Consider the following 15,772-nt stretch of genomic DNA (forward strand, 5'->3'; position numbering starts at 1 on the left):
ACAAATGGGTTCTCCTTTTTATTTTATTCTCTTCAAAATGGGGATGCTAAATATCAATATACTTTACCTAAATAATTATGATTCTGTGAATATTGTATAATCCCATTTCTAAATCAAGTTCCAGAGAAGGGGTAGAATAATAAATTTTGAGGATTTCAGAGAAGGGAGAAATCACTAAGAGGTGAGATAGTAATAAAAGACCCTCAAGCAATCTAGAACAAAAACTGAGTCCTGAAAATAGTATAGGAAACATTTAAACAAAAGGAAAAAGGAAAAGAAGAAAGAAAGAAAGAGAGAGAGAGAGAGAAAGAAAGAAAGAAAGAAAGAGAAAGAAAGAAAGAAAGAAAGAGAAAGAAAGAAAGAAAGAAAGAAAGAAAGAAAGAAAGAAAGAAAGAAAGAAAGAAAGAAAGAAAGAAAGAAAGAAAGCAAGAAAGAAGAAGAAGCAAGCAAGAAGAAGAAAAGAAAGAGAGGAAGAAAGAAGAAGAAGGAAGGAGGAAGGAAGGAAGGAAGGAAGGAAGGAAGGAAGGAAGGAAGGAAGGAAGGAAGGAAGGAGAGAGAGAAAGAGAGAAGAGAGAAAGAGAGAAAGAAAGAAAGAAAGAAAGAAAGAAAGAAAGAAAGAAAGAAAGAAAGAAAGAAAGAAAGAAAAGAAGAAAAGAGAGAGAGAAAGAAAGAAAGAAAGAAAGAAAGAAAGAAAGAAAGAAAGAAAGAAAGAAAGAAAGAAAGAAAGAAAGAAAGAAAAGAAAGAAAGAAGAAAAGAAAGAAAGAAAGAAAGAAAGGAGAAGGAAGGAAGGAAGGAAGGAAGGAAGGAAGGAAGGGAGGAAGGAAGGAAGGAAGGAAGGAAGGAAGGAAGGAAGGAAGGAAGGAAGGAAGGAAGGAAGGAAGGAAGGAAAGAGTAGGAGGGAGGACGGGGCAGGCAGGTATTCCAACCAAAAAGAGCAGGATGAGCCAGAACACAAAGACAGAATGGTTCATAGAATGAAAGGTAAGAACAAGGAAGAAAATTTGTTCAGCAAGGAGGATTTCGGGTGAGGCACAACATTAAATTCGGTTGGAAAGGTAAGTAAGGGTCAAGTGATCATTTAAACCTTAGTCATAAAACTGAATGATAACATTAAAATGTGTCTTCTGTAGAAATTCTGGACCTCTTCGCAGCCTTTTTTTTAGTGACAGTAAATCACAAGGATGCTAGATCTTTTAGCATGAAAATGATCCACTAATTGTAGGCACAGTCCAACTAAATTGTAATCAATATCAGAGGATTTTGGTGTTCGCAGTACATGTTTATATAAAACTATATCATTAAATTTGTACGCAGTTGCAGTAAAAATCTCAGGTTCCCATTCCTACTGAAAAATTCTCTGGGCTGAAACACATCAATCTAAAGTATAAGAAAGCCAAAAGTAAATAAATAAATAAGTAAATGAGGAAACACTGTAAAAACCCAGTCTGAAAAATCGATTCTTTTAAAATCTAGAGAAATAGCAACTAGAAAAATAATGAGAAATATATCCAAATGTCTAGAATTCCATCTTTACTTAGTCTTTAAATTCGAATAAAATTACCCTCAATATGCATCATTTAAAAGGTGTTAAATTTATAGTGGACAAAACCCACATGATTCATGACCTACACAGACTTAAATAATCAAAAACATGTTTAAAGTATTAGGCAGTCGTTTCCCTCAAGAAAGAGTTCTTGCAGCTGCAGGTTTAATTTACCATTAAGTATGTTTATCTAAGTTTCTGTGTGCCAGAGCTTGAACAAAATCTCAGGAAGCTTACCGCTATATAAGCTCTAAACATAAGTAAAGAAAGTTATCCTTTAAGTTGGACTATTATATGGCCAGCTATGCATTTTATAAATACCACTTATTCATTTCTCTTCCCAGTAGGTTCTATTTTCCAGGTTAACTTTTCACGTATTAACCTGGAACTCTATTAACCTTTGTACTATATTAGTATAAAGTCGCATCTTTTCAATAGAAATGCAGGTTCATTTATATCTGTTAAACTTTGCTGTTATTTATGTTACAAAAAAAATACTGACAGAACATCATATTATGTTTCCAAAATTCTCAATCACTAGTGCTTTTCTGACAATTGAATATTATTTTCCCAATGATTTCTAATAGCAACGAAACATAAGTGACATATAATAAGATTTAAAAGCAAATAAAGGACTATATTAGTCTGTTTCACACTGCTGATAAAAACATACCTGAGACTGGGTAATTTACAAAAGAAAGAAGTTTAATGGAGAACTCACAGTTCCATGTGGCTGGGAAGCCTCACAATCATGGCTGAAGGCAAGAAGGAGCAAGTCACATCTTGGGTGGATGGCAGCAGGCAAAAGAGGGCTTGTGCAGAGAAACTCCCATTTTTTAAAACTATCAGATCTCATGAGGCCCATTCACCATCATGAGAACAGCCTACGAAAGACCCTCCACCATGGTTCACTGATCTCCACTGGGTCCCTCCCACAACATGTGGGAATTGTGGGAGCCACAAGACGAGGTTTGAGTGGGGACACAGAGCCAAAGCGTATCATGGACTATGCCTACATACATCAAATTCATGATAGCAGAACCTTTTATGCACTGCAGAAAACCTTTAGGTCTAGACACAATTGATCCTTGAATTACACATTTCCAAACATTGGGATAAGAAAGTATTATCAAGAAAATACTCAAACCATCATCAAAATTGATGTATTGATAACTTGAGTCACATTTCTACTTTTATATAGATGTAACTTTCACATGTTTTAACATTGTAAGGGTTTCAAGTCTATAAAAATAGATCATGCATGCAAAACTTTCAAACTTAAAACTCAGCAGACCAAGAAACCCAAACTTCAGTTACTGGAGATCTTAATACATCTCCATAACTCACTTTCCTGTCATCCATACAATCTTGCCACAGATAAAGTTATAATGAGTGTCTATATGAGATCCAATATAATGTACTCACAAAATAAGTTTAAAGAAGGAAAGATACATACAAATTGTGTCTCCTCGCAAATTTTTTCACATCAATTTCTAAGTGCAATTGACTTAACATGCATATTATCTACCACATTATGCAAAATTATTTCATATACTTGTGTCATCAAACAACTATTTTTACTATGAGTAAGCGTTATCAAATAACTATTTTTACTATGAGTAACTTAGTAAAATCACTGTTCAAAATTCTAGTTATATGACTATGAAAAAAAATCCTAACATAAAATTCAAAATTCATTATTTGCCTTCTAAGCGAAAACAAAAGATTAAAACGATCTGCAGAGGTTGGCTAGAAAAAAAAGTTGTTAAATGTTCCTAATAATAGACAAATTAGACATTTCCACATACTTTAAAATAAAAGCTTGGTTAATATTTCATCTTGTTATTGACAATTATTTTTTTGCCAAGGATTTTATATCACTTTAAGAAAAATTGATCTGAATAAGTTCCTCACTTTTTTTCTTTTTATTTCCTAGAATATTAAGTTCAATTTCCAATAGAACTATAAATCATCTAGAATGCCTTCTCAGAAGGATTCATAATACTGTTTTTATCATTTAATATGTATCATTTAGTTTAATTATTATATTTAAACATCACATTAATCTTACCACTTTTGAATCCTGAATATCTTTCAACCTTTAGTTCTTAATATAATCCAACATTCTTTACTTCATGCTTTCTCATATTACTACATTTTTATTTGATCTATATCCTCCATTTTTTATATTATTTGCTGTTTGGTACATGTTATAAATTATTTTAGAATATTGAACAAACTGGTCAATAATCTGTATAATAATTGAATAGCCACTAATTTCAATCAGCACTTAAGAGTCCCAGTGCCATGACCTAAAATCTAGATTTGTATTCTTATGTATATTTGTGCGTCTCTGTCCAACACTAGGCTATAACTATGTTCATGCTTCTGTGACGCCCACAATCAGGCTGCAGCACCTTCTAATTAATCACTACTGCACTTCACTATGTTATTAACGATTGTGGATGATCTCCTTATGATCACTACACCAGCAAGGTATTTGGTCCACTATTCTCTTTCCAGTGCTGTCCTGTGCAGTGTATTGGGTGTTGAGGCAGTTTGGTTGATAGTTCAGGCTCCAATTTTAACTCCATAGAAGAATTGAAAGAAAAGCTCTTAATTATGTGTTTTATTAAATCATTGGTTTGCAATCCTTGCTGCACATTAAAATTTCCCGATAACTTACAAGTAATTTCTGATGTCCAGTTACCACCTCATCCCAACACCACTTCACGGTCTGGGGTTGTTCCTGGGCACCATGTTGAAAAACACTGGTCTAAACACATGGATAATATTTTTTTCTGTTAGATGACTAAGAAAATCTTCACTACATTCTGAATTTTCAGAAAATGATGAGAAACAAGTAGGCTTACCATCCACTCTCTGAGATAATTATGTTGAAAAAAATATATAAGGATATACTACACGTCATAAATACTCATTAGGTGTGTTAATTAAATGATCTGAAAATACTTATGTTTAACTGACCACTGTAGACCATTCTTTCATTTATTACTAGAACGGCAACAATGAGAAAACCTTACATATTGTTAACTGTCAGAGAGGGCATAATCCCTACACAATTGATCCTTTTAAACCTCTTTTCTTTTCTACACTTCTCAATTATACAATTTTGTAAAAGTACTTATTATAATAATGTTTTATATTATACAGTCCTTCTTATGTGTCATGAGCTGTGAAACAAACAGCTCTGTACAACAAACAACTTCTTGTATTTCCAAATTTTTAAGAATACACTAATTCAAGAATCAGGAGTCAAAGTTCTACTAATGGTCACGAATTTGCACACTTCTGAGAACACTACAACAAACGTTAGACATGGTTTTTAATCTAAAGGAACACTAATTGGCGAAAGAGATAGATCTTCAGACAATTAACTATACTTCCTTTTAATAATTAACATAAAACTGAAATAGTCAAAGGATATAAAAGTATGGGAAGGTGAGTCTTAGAGGTAATTCTTATGAATGTTCCATAATCAGACAGATAACACTTTTGTTGAAATTTGTGGATAACATATGATTATAGCACGTTGGAATTAAGATGTTAGGGGATTTCTGGACCAGGAATCAGAAAACTTCAGTCCACTGCCTGTTATTTTCTGATCTCAGAGTTAAGAATAGTTTTTATACTTTTAATAGTTGAGGAAAAGGTAATATCTCACAATATATAAAAATTCTATAAAATTCAAATTTCATTGTCTGTAAACAAAATGTCATTAGAACACAGTCATGCTCATGTTTTAAATGTATTGTCTATTGCTGCTTTTGTGTTGCAATGGCAGCGTTGAGTAGTTGCAAGAAACCAAAGTGGCCTCCAAAGACTAAAGACTCTCTGGCTTTTTACAGAAAAAGGTTGTCAATGTCTGTTCTAGATTAACACTATTAAATAGAACTTTCTGTGATGACAGAAATGTTCCATATCTGCACTGTCAAGTACAATACCCACTAGCTACCTGTGGCCATTAAAAGCTTGAAATGTAACTAATGGGAGAGGTAAACTGATTTTCTGCATTTCATTTTAGTTAGTTTAGATTTAACTTATTATTTCAAAATATAGCTTACCTTTAATTATTACAAGTTTAGTTTATTTTGAAAAACTTACTCTGGTATTAATATTTAAGAGTATTTTCTCATAAGTCAGCTTGCATGGATTTCAATTTCAGCTCTGGTAAAAACTAATTCTGAAACCTTGAAATTTACCTAATCTCTTGGTGAATAGTAATACTCTATCTTAAGTTATTATAAGTACTAAGTTAGAGAATATCTCTAAAGCAAATAAAATTTTTCGTAGCAAAGAGATGCTCAAAAATAGTAGTGATTATTAATACCATTATTATTAGCATGTTGTTTTGACATTGAAATATATTCAACAAGCTAATGCATCACATATTTGTGCTCCCAGACTCTGTAGTAAAGTGCCAAGATATATAACTGATGCAACAGAGAAGATATCTGTTCTCATGCAGCTTGCATTTTGCAAGCCAAGGTGCAAAATAAAACATGCCACAAGTAAAAACTTTCTGTAAGCTATAAGGAATTATCTATGTGAACGAAGATCATATTGATAACTTGAAAGGGAATAAAACAGAAATTATCTGACTGCAAAATATGCCATAAGCCTTATTGTCATCTATAGCTTCTAATTTCAAATTTTTGTTTACATTAGATCCTTTTCAACGTTCTACTTGATTCATTATGAAATCTAAATTGAATTTAAAATAGAAATTTATACTAATAAAAAGTCATTTGTATCTGTTTAACGTATCAAAATTTCTTAAGAGGCTTTATTTTTTTTAAGTCTTCTACTGCTGACATATGTATATAATATATGCATAATATCACTGCTGAGTCAAGAGAACAGTTAGAGAACAGAGAAACCAGCAGGGAGGTTATGTAATTTTCCTGAAGCAATTAATACTGTCAAAGCTTGGTTGAGAACCCAGGTGAGTAGCAGAATTTTGATATCCAATGGGCCTTTTCTGGAGAAATGACATATTTATCCTGTTCATAGAACAGGTCACTAAAATAACCACGTAAGTTTGCAGTTGAGATTTGAAAATTTCATCCTGCTTTTCTAGAAGAACCAGCAACATATTTCTAGACACAGGTTTAATTACTGTTTGTAATTTCTTTATCGAGGTATCTGTTATCCATAGAATAAATATCCAGCCAATTTACTTCAATTACTATAGCCAACATTTTCTTTTAGAACATTTTGTTATAATAAAGTATAAGTGTCTGTCTTGCAATGTGGCTCTTGCCTGCTATTTGGCCTCATAAACAAGCCAGAATTGTTCTTATGTGATTATCAAAGCAGAACCATCACATGAGACACCTGGCTTCCACCTTAATTGATAGGGAACTACACTAACTAGATCACTTCTGGCAAAAACAAAAAGGCTTATCATAATCTAACCGTCAATGGATAAAAGAACATTCCTTCCAAATGGTGTTGTCTAGTTGATGAAACCTAAGGCTTTCTACAAAATTCATCCTGGGCAAGCAAAATGTGCTTCCAGAAAACTGGTGCTATTATCAACCACTGAATACCAAATCTTTTTGAAGGTTAAAATCCTGAACGATCTTAAGACCTATTCCATAGAGGTTGATTTCCATTGGAAACCATAAGTAACTCAAATCTTGCTTGATCATTTCTCAGCCAATGAATACAGTAAACCAGGAGTTCTGAGTTCAAAACCAATAAAAACTAATATACATTTAAACACTAATTGAGAAAAATTAGAAAAATTGAATACAGCAGATGATAACGATGTCCCACAATGTTCATTTAGAAAACATGAACTCTAAAATCTCAAACTAACATTATCGATAAAGGCAGAGAATGTTTTGTGATATAGAATTTGGTATTTTAAGAACAAAGTATTTTGAGCTGGGTGTGGTGGCATGCACCTGTAGCCCCAGCTATTTGGGAAGCTGAGGAGGAAGGATCATTTGAGCCCGGGAGTTAAAGGCTATAGTGAGCTAGGATTGTGCCACTGCACTCCTGCCTGGGCAACAAAGAGATATGTTATCTCTATAAAAGAAAATAAAATATTTTCACAGTGAAAATGTTAACATCTATTATAACTATATAAATCGTTTAGATCACACTAGACAGCCCTCTTAGGAAAAAGAGAGGAAATTTAATATGTGAAGTAAGGACATCTTTGCATTTAGAATGAATTGTTTCATTAGAGAAGTTATTTTAAAAAAAAAAAAAAAAACATGAATCATTCTGTGGGAAATTGTAGATTCTAGAAGGATGTAATTTACCTTGTCCCATTTGTGTACCCCAAAAATACTGTAGGAGTATTAGGAGTATTAATACAATTTGAATTCTTTCCTCACTCAATTTTGAAAATTCTTATAGTACTTCATGCCATCACCCTCACAGAGCCCCAGGTATGCTTGACCATTGAGGGCCAGGAGGTTAACTGTTTCCTGGACACTGGCGCAGCCTTCTCAATCTTACTCTCCTGTCCCGGACAACTGAACTCCAGATCTGTCACTATCTGAGGGGTCCTAGGACAGTCAGTCACTAGGTACTTCTCCCAGGCACTAAGTTGTGACTGGGGAACTTTACTCTTTTCACATGTTTTTCTAATTGTTCCTGAAAGCCCCACTCCCTTGTTAGGGAGAGACATTCTAGAAAAGCAGTGGCCATTACATACCTGAACATAGGAGAAGGAACACCTGTTTGTTGTCCCCCGCTTGAGGAAGGAATTAATCCTGAGGTCTGGGCAAAAGAAGGACAATATGGACAAGCAAAGAATGCCTGTCCTGTTCAAATCAAACTAAAGGATTCCACCTCCTTTCCCTACCAAAGGCAGTACCCCCTTACACCCGAGGCCCAACAAGGACTCCAAAAAATTGTTAAGGACCTAAAAGTCCAAGGCCTAGTAAAACCATGTGATAGCCCCTGCAATAGCCCAATTTTAGGAGTACAGAAACCCAACAGACAGTGGAGATTAGTGCAAGATCTCAGGATTATCAGTGAGGCCATTGTCCCTCTATACCCAGCTGCACCTAACCCTAATACTCTGCTTTCCCAAATACCAGAGGAAGCAGAGTGGTTTACAGTTCTGGACCTTAAGGATGCTTTTTTTCTGTGTCTCTGTACATCCTGACTCTCAATTCTTGTTTGCCTTTGAAAAATCCTTCGAACCCAATGTCTCAACTCACCTGGACTGTTTTACCCCAAGGGTTCAGGGATAGCCCCCATATATTTGGCCAGGCATTAGTCCAAGACTTGAGCCAGTTCTCATACCTGGACACTCTTGTCCTTCGGTACGTGGATGATTGACTTTTAGTCACCCACTCAGAAACCTTGTGCCATCAAGCCACCCAAGTACTCTTAAATTTTCTCGCCACCTGTGGCTACAAGGTTTCCAAACCAAAAACTCGGTTCTGCTCACAGCAGGTTAAACACTTAGGGCTAAAATTATCCCAAGGCACCAGGGCCCTCAGTGAGGAACATATCCAGCCTGTTCTGGCTTATCCCGATCTCAAAACCCTAAAGCAACTAAGAGGGTTCCTTGGCATAACAGGCTTCTGTCGAATAGTCTTCTTGTTCAACTCATTTCTATACAAGAAGTCTTCTATTGCACAGAACCTAGATTGCTTGATGTTATCACACAGGTCACTGAATTTCTGTTTATTTTATTTTTCCAGTCTTTTATATTCTCTGTTGTTGGTGGATAGGTTCTATTGCTATATCTTCAGGTTCATTGATCTTTTCTTCCGAAGGGTCTAATCTGATATCTATCTCATCTAGTAAAAGTTTTTTTCAGTTACTGTATTTCTCATCTCTAGTAATTCCTTTGTGATTCTTTTATTTTGCATTTCTCCCTAGTAGAAAGCAGGAGCTGTTATTGCATGCACTTCATTTGATTACCCTCTTTTTGACAGACCACAGTCCTGTCCTGCTTATTATCCAACATACGAAAAGAGCTGCTTTACATATTCTAATAGTTTACAGCTTCAAGGGAAGTCCAGTACTCCATCAAGGCTGAAAGCACAGTCTTGAGATAATTTTTATTTTGTATTCGTTTTCATATGACCTGGGCATACATTACTAGCTATTAGTTCAAAACATGAAGGCATAGCAACACAGCAAATGACATCTGTATTTAGTTATCTTAATGTGAGATGAGACTAACTTCATCATAGCCTGGAATTGTGTGGTTATATGATTTCAAACTGTATTTTAGCATCATGTATGTTCTTCTGTGTTTGTATATATGTGTGGCTATCTATATAATTAATTTGGCAGTCATATCTGAATAGTAGAAATGGCTCAGCATTATATTACAGATGCTTTAGAAAAAAGCATAATCTAAATTACAATATGCGAAATTAATGTGGATATAAGCAGAAAAAATACAAATAAATAAAAATGAGACACGATGATGAATCTGAGATTGGAAAATATGATTTTTTAAAGCTGATATAATGCTTGAACTGGAATGTGATAGAAAGGGAAAAATAAAGATCCATATAAGTTTCAAAATATACTTATAAAATGTCTAAATTAAATATGGGTAGAGTTGGCAGTTTACTACGAGAATAATATGCCATGTCTAAACAGAGTTCATTTCAGAGTATGAAAATATTTTCAGGTTAGCTCTCTGTTCAACCAGCAGTGGCAACTTTAGTTTTGAATTAACAGACAAACTCATAAGACAAAGCACACTTCACATAACATTAAATTTATTTAACTTTAAGAAAGAATGCAAGACAGGTTGCTAATGTAGCATGTGCAGCAACAGCAAAGTGGAGGTCCTACGACCCTCTAGTGCACCTTCCTATGTCCTAAAATTATTTCACACTTGAGACACACATACTTGCCTAAGTCTACAGAATCCATAACTACTATGGTCACATTTCACATTGCTAGTAACATAGCCCCTCAAAAGCAATGACTAGCTCACATTCTCCAGTGCTACTCTAACTCGTCAATACAGGAAACCAGTTATTCAATAAAATTATTGGTGATGAAGTACAGTTCTTAGTCTGGCATATAGTTCCTGATCAGATTCTCATCTGTATTGGATCTAGTCTCTGTTATAAATTTCTTGAGTTAACATTGCAAAAATAATTTGAACTCCAGCTGAAGCATGAGGCATACATGAGAACTAGGATAGGACAAAGAACTCATTGATAACCCCTTTCTTCCAGTCAGTATGGTTTTTTTTTTTTTCTTTCTATAAGGATTACCATGAAAATAGGTGAAACTGTGGAAGAATTTATCCATGTACACACATTTACATCTATGAAAATTTACAAGAGGCACTTGGTAAAATGCAACATCCAGTCTTGATTTAAAAAAAAAAAAAATCTTTAGTGAAATAAGATTGGAAGTTTCATAACTAAATAGCTAAATATAAATCTCCAAATAATTGTCAATGTGATATAATACTTAATGGTAAACACTAAATGTGTTCCAAATAAAGTAACAAACACGACAGAAAAATGTATCTTTATATTGATATAATTTAACCTTGTTCTGGAATTCTTAGTAAATATAACTGTATGATCAAATGAATTAGGCAAAATAATTTAAAACAAGGAAAAATAATTAAAACTCACACCATGCCTGCCTCTGAAAGGAACAATAAGGTGCCCAATTACAAAATATATGTAAAAATTCAATACTTAGTTTCATCTTCTTTAACTAAATAATTATCACGTGCTTTTGTGCCAAATATCTTGCTAAAGGATGAAACAATGAAATTATCAGAGTCCTTTTGCTCACAGTTTAGCCTCCAGTAGTGTTCCTCAGCCCCAGCTGTGCATCCAAATTAAACTGAGGAGCATTTTGCTAAATGTGCATGCTTCAGCCACATTCCAGACCTGTTAAGTCATAATAGTCAAGGGTAGGGCATAGACCCCTTTATTATTTTATTATTTTTTAACTGACATATAAAGCTCATAGATATTTATGGTGTACAAGTTCTGTTGCTGTTGTTTTGAGACAGGGTCTTGCTCTGTCACCCAGGCTGGAGTGCAGTGGTAGGATCATGGCTCATTACATCCTCTACTACCTGGGCTCAAGCAATTATCCCACCTCAGTCACCCAAGTAGCTGGAACTACAGGTGTGTGCCACCATGTCTGGCTAGTGTTTCTGGATTTTAGTAGAGATGAGGTCTCACTATTTTGCCCAGGCTGTTCTCCAACTCCTGAGCACAAGTGCTCCTCCCACCTATGTATCCCAAAGTATTAGAATTACAGGTATGAACCACCACGCCTGGCCCTACATTGTTGGTTTGATATAGGTATACATTGTTGAATGGCCAAGCACAGCTAATTAATATATGTATAACCTTACATAATTTTAATTTTTATGGTGAGAAGACTCACAATCTCTCTTATCAATTTTTAAGTATACAGTACTCTATTATTTACTATACTGATCATGTTATACAATAAATCTTCTAAACTAATTCCTCCTATCTAAATGAAACGTTGTGTTCTTTGACCAACAACTCCCCAATCCCTCCACCCCCACAGCCTCTGGTGTTGTGTTCTTTCACCACAGCCTCCCCAATCCCTCCACCACACCATTTTATTCTGTTTCTACGAGCTCACCTTTTTTAGATTCCACATATAAGTGAGATCATGCAGTATTCATCTTTTTTTTTTTTCTTTTCTTCAGGCCCCTTTATTTTGGAAGCAAATAAAATCTTTACAAATAATTATTTTATGTGTAACTAATCAGTCATTAACCACTGCTTCTGAGGAATACAGAGGATTACAATTAAGTGAGTTGCATATTATGAGAAATGAAATAAAGTAGAAGAGATAGGCCTTGCCCAAACTTTAGGAGTCAAGAAAGAATTATGGGTGAAAAGGTTTAGTAAACCAAAAACTTAATGGTCACAATTTGTCAGATGAATAAGTAGATATGAGAAGTTTGTTTTATGCAGGAAAAAGAAAAAAATATATTGTACAAAAACACTGATGCAACAGAATACCTAAAAACAATTTATAAGATTTATTATACATAAATATCTAAAAACAATTTATAAGATTTATTATACATAAATCTCTCTCTCTCTCTCTCTCTCTCTATATATATATATATATATATATATATATATAGAGAGAGAGAGAGAGAGAGAGAGAGAGATACTGATTTTAAACCTTGGGAACATACAATAATGTAATGGAGAATAATAATGGGGAAAATAATATTAGCAATATATATTAAATTTGAAGAAAACCTTGCCAAGAAATTTACAGAATTTGCATTTTAAAAACCAACAATAAATCCCAGAAAAATCTATTCTGAGATATGCAAAAGAAATCTTAAAAATGAATAAGTAGTCCGGAATGAGAAAACTCACTCATATGATTCAAATCTTCTCAAAGTTAGTGTACAGAGAGAAAAATAATATATTACATGGTTTGTATTTATTCGATAGTTTTTCACTAGAGTACACTCAAAATATCTTAAGGTCCTTTAATTTGCAGTCAGTCTCCAACTCATCAGGGTACACTCTAAGTTTGTATTTGATATTTTTTAATCTTATTTTATTTATTTTTATTTTTATTTTATTTTATTTCATTTTGGAGCACGTATGTTTTAGTTCCTAAGAAGCAGACACTGTATATGCAATCTTCATATATGAAAAAAAATAAGAGAACAACTTTAAGGGAAAAATATGAAAATGTAGACAATAGGTTTTCATCCAGAATATGAAATACCAAATTTGAGTCAAGATAAAGAATAAGCATAAATTGACCCTTTGCCGTTTTAGAAATAAATTATACATGACATACCTTTAAAGAGCTATCCAGGGACTTTAACAATGAATAAGTAGATTTTTGATACAAATTTCTAGGATAGATAAATTTTAAAATGCAGAGAGTCTTTTACTTTGTTAAAAGGATTTCATTGGAGATCTACCAGTGCAAGGAATTTGTAGGTTAAAGATTCAGAAGAGAAAAAAAAAGAGAAGTAAGCTGAACATTTGGATACAATGTTCCCTTGATAATAAATAGACACAGCTCAATGCAGTAGGACATTTTAACAATATTTTTTCATTATTGATAGGACACAAAGGAAAATAACATGCACACAGAAAATGGCACAATATACATTATTTTCAAATTCATATTAAACATTTATTAAAGTTGGTCTTTTTTGTGCCATAACATAAATCTCAATTCAAAAGGATTAAAATTATACAAAGTATACTCTTTGATCACATTAATGAGAAAATAATCTCATATTTTGAAAAAAGCAATACAATTCTAAATAACTCAAGATCAAGAAGAAATCACAATGGAAGTTACAAAATATTTTGAATGTAATAGTAATAAAATAATACAAATCATACTTTGCAAGATCTAGCTATTGCTTTGAGGAAAACTTGTAGACTTAAACATATATATTAAAAAATAATAAAACTGAAAATTAATGGCCTTAAGCATAATTCTTAAGAAGATAGAAAAATGTTAATAAATGAACGTAAAAACCAAAACCTGAAGAGGGAAATAAATAATAAAGATAAGAGAAGAAATGAAGGATGTAGAAAACAAACAACAAACGTGATCTACACAGCCAGAAGATAAACTAATAAAATTGATACTTCTGACAAAAAAGATCAGGGGAAAAAAGAGAGCAGTCACAAGTAGACGGCACCAGGAATCAGTAAAGGGACATCACTAAATACCATAAAAACAGAATATGGAAATCAGTAAACATTGTGAAAAACTTTATATTTAATATCCCACTTGTTCCAGCAATACTTCAGTAACATATATAATTTGGACAAATTCCAGAAGTGAACTCACATATCATCAATAACACAATTGATGTGCCTAACACAAGGCAAATATTTATTATCTTTTATTATATATCAGTACCGTGGTTAGGCACATGGGATGCAAAGGTGAAAATACCAATGCCTTGAACTTATAAACCAGTGCGGTAAATATCTCTGAATAGTTTCGGAACAGTTTTAAGTGGTGTCATAACATCAAACCAGAGTGATAAGGGAGTAGGTATAAGAGTAGTAAACCCAAGCCTGAAGCTGCCAGTGAATGTTTCCTTGAAGAAGTAAAAATAAAGTGAGCCTTGAGAACAGAGCAAAATGGCACTGAAAATGTCTTAGACAGGGCCAAGAGTGTGTCAAGAGGTGTGATGGAGTATTTAGGTATCAACTTGACTGGATTAAGGATTATCTAAAGAACCGGTAAAACATCACTTCTGGATGTGTGTGTGTGTGTGAGGGTGTTCCCAGAGGAAACTGGCATGTGAACTGGTGGATAGAGTGGGAAAGATCCATACTCAATATGACAGGCACCATCAAATTGATTGGGGGCTGGATAGAAAGAAAAGGCAAACAAAAGGTAATTTTGTCTCTCTCCTCCTAATAAATCCCTTCTCTCTCTCTCTCTCTCTCTCTTTCTCTCTCTCTCTCTTATTGGGTCTGTCCCTCTTACTCTGACTAATAAACATGCATGTAGGCATGACACAACCTTTTGGGGAGAAATACCCCCAAGTTTGGTATTGGTAGATTACACACTAAGGCCTGCCACTGAGAAAGAGAAGCACTTAAAGAAGTGCTCCACTTCCTATTCCACTCTAAGGTGGTTGACTATATTTCAACAGCAATGGGCTGCTGTGATAAATTTCATGAAAGGGAGTAACATGAACAATTAAGGTTTTGCTAAGAGTCTTGTTTCTCAGAGTGTGATCTTCAGAACAACATCATTAGCATCATATGTGAACTTGTAAATGAACTCAGACTCTATTCCAGATCTACTGAATCAGAATCTGTCATTTAACAAAGTTCTCGGGTGATTTCTATGTAAATATCGTTTTGAGAAATGCTGAATCAGATCATTAAAAACGGCATATTTTCTTCCTTGGTGAAGGCAATATCCAAGTGAGGAGACCAATCAGAAAGGAAATCAAAGTATGCTAGATACAAGTTGAAGGGAATGTAATAAGTCATGAAAAATAAATAGGAGAAAAATATTGAAAACAAAAGAATAACTTAAGGGTAAAATTAGATGTATAGGTATCAGGTTAAACTTGGAGATTAAGGGAGGAGAAGAAGTCAAAAATGTTGACCAGGTTAATAGCTTAGGTGAAAAGATAGATAATGAATATACCAAAATAAATAGGTGTAGAAAATACCCCATCATTCAGAGAATAAAGCTGAGTAGTAGTAGGTTAAAATAAAATAATTAAT

Source organism: Macaca thibetana, chromosome 2 (assembly GCF_024542745.1).
Source record: "Macaca thibetana thibetana isolate TM-01 chromosome 2, ASM2454274v1, whole genome shotgun sequence".
In the NCBI taxonomy this organism is placed as follows: domain Eukaryota; kingdom Metazoa; phylum Chordata; class Mammalia; order Primates; family Cercopithecidae; genus Macaca; species Macaca thibetana.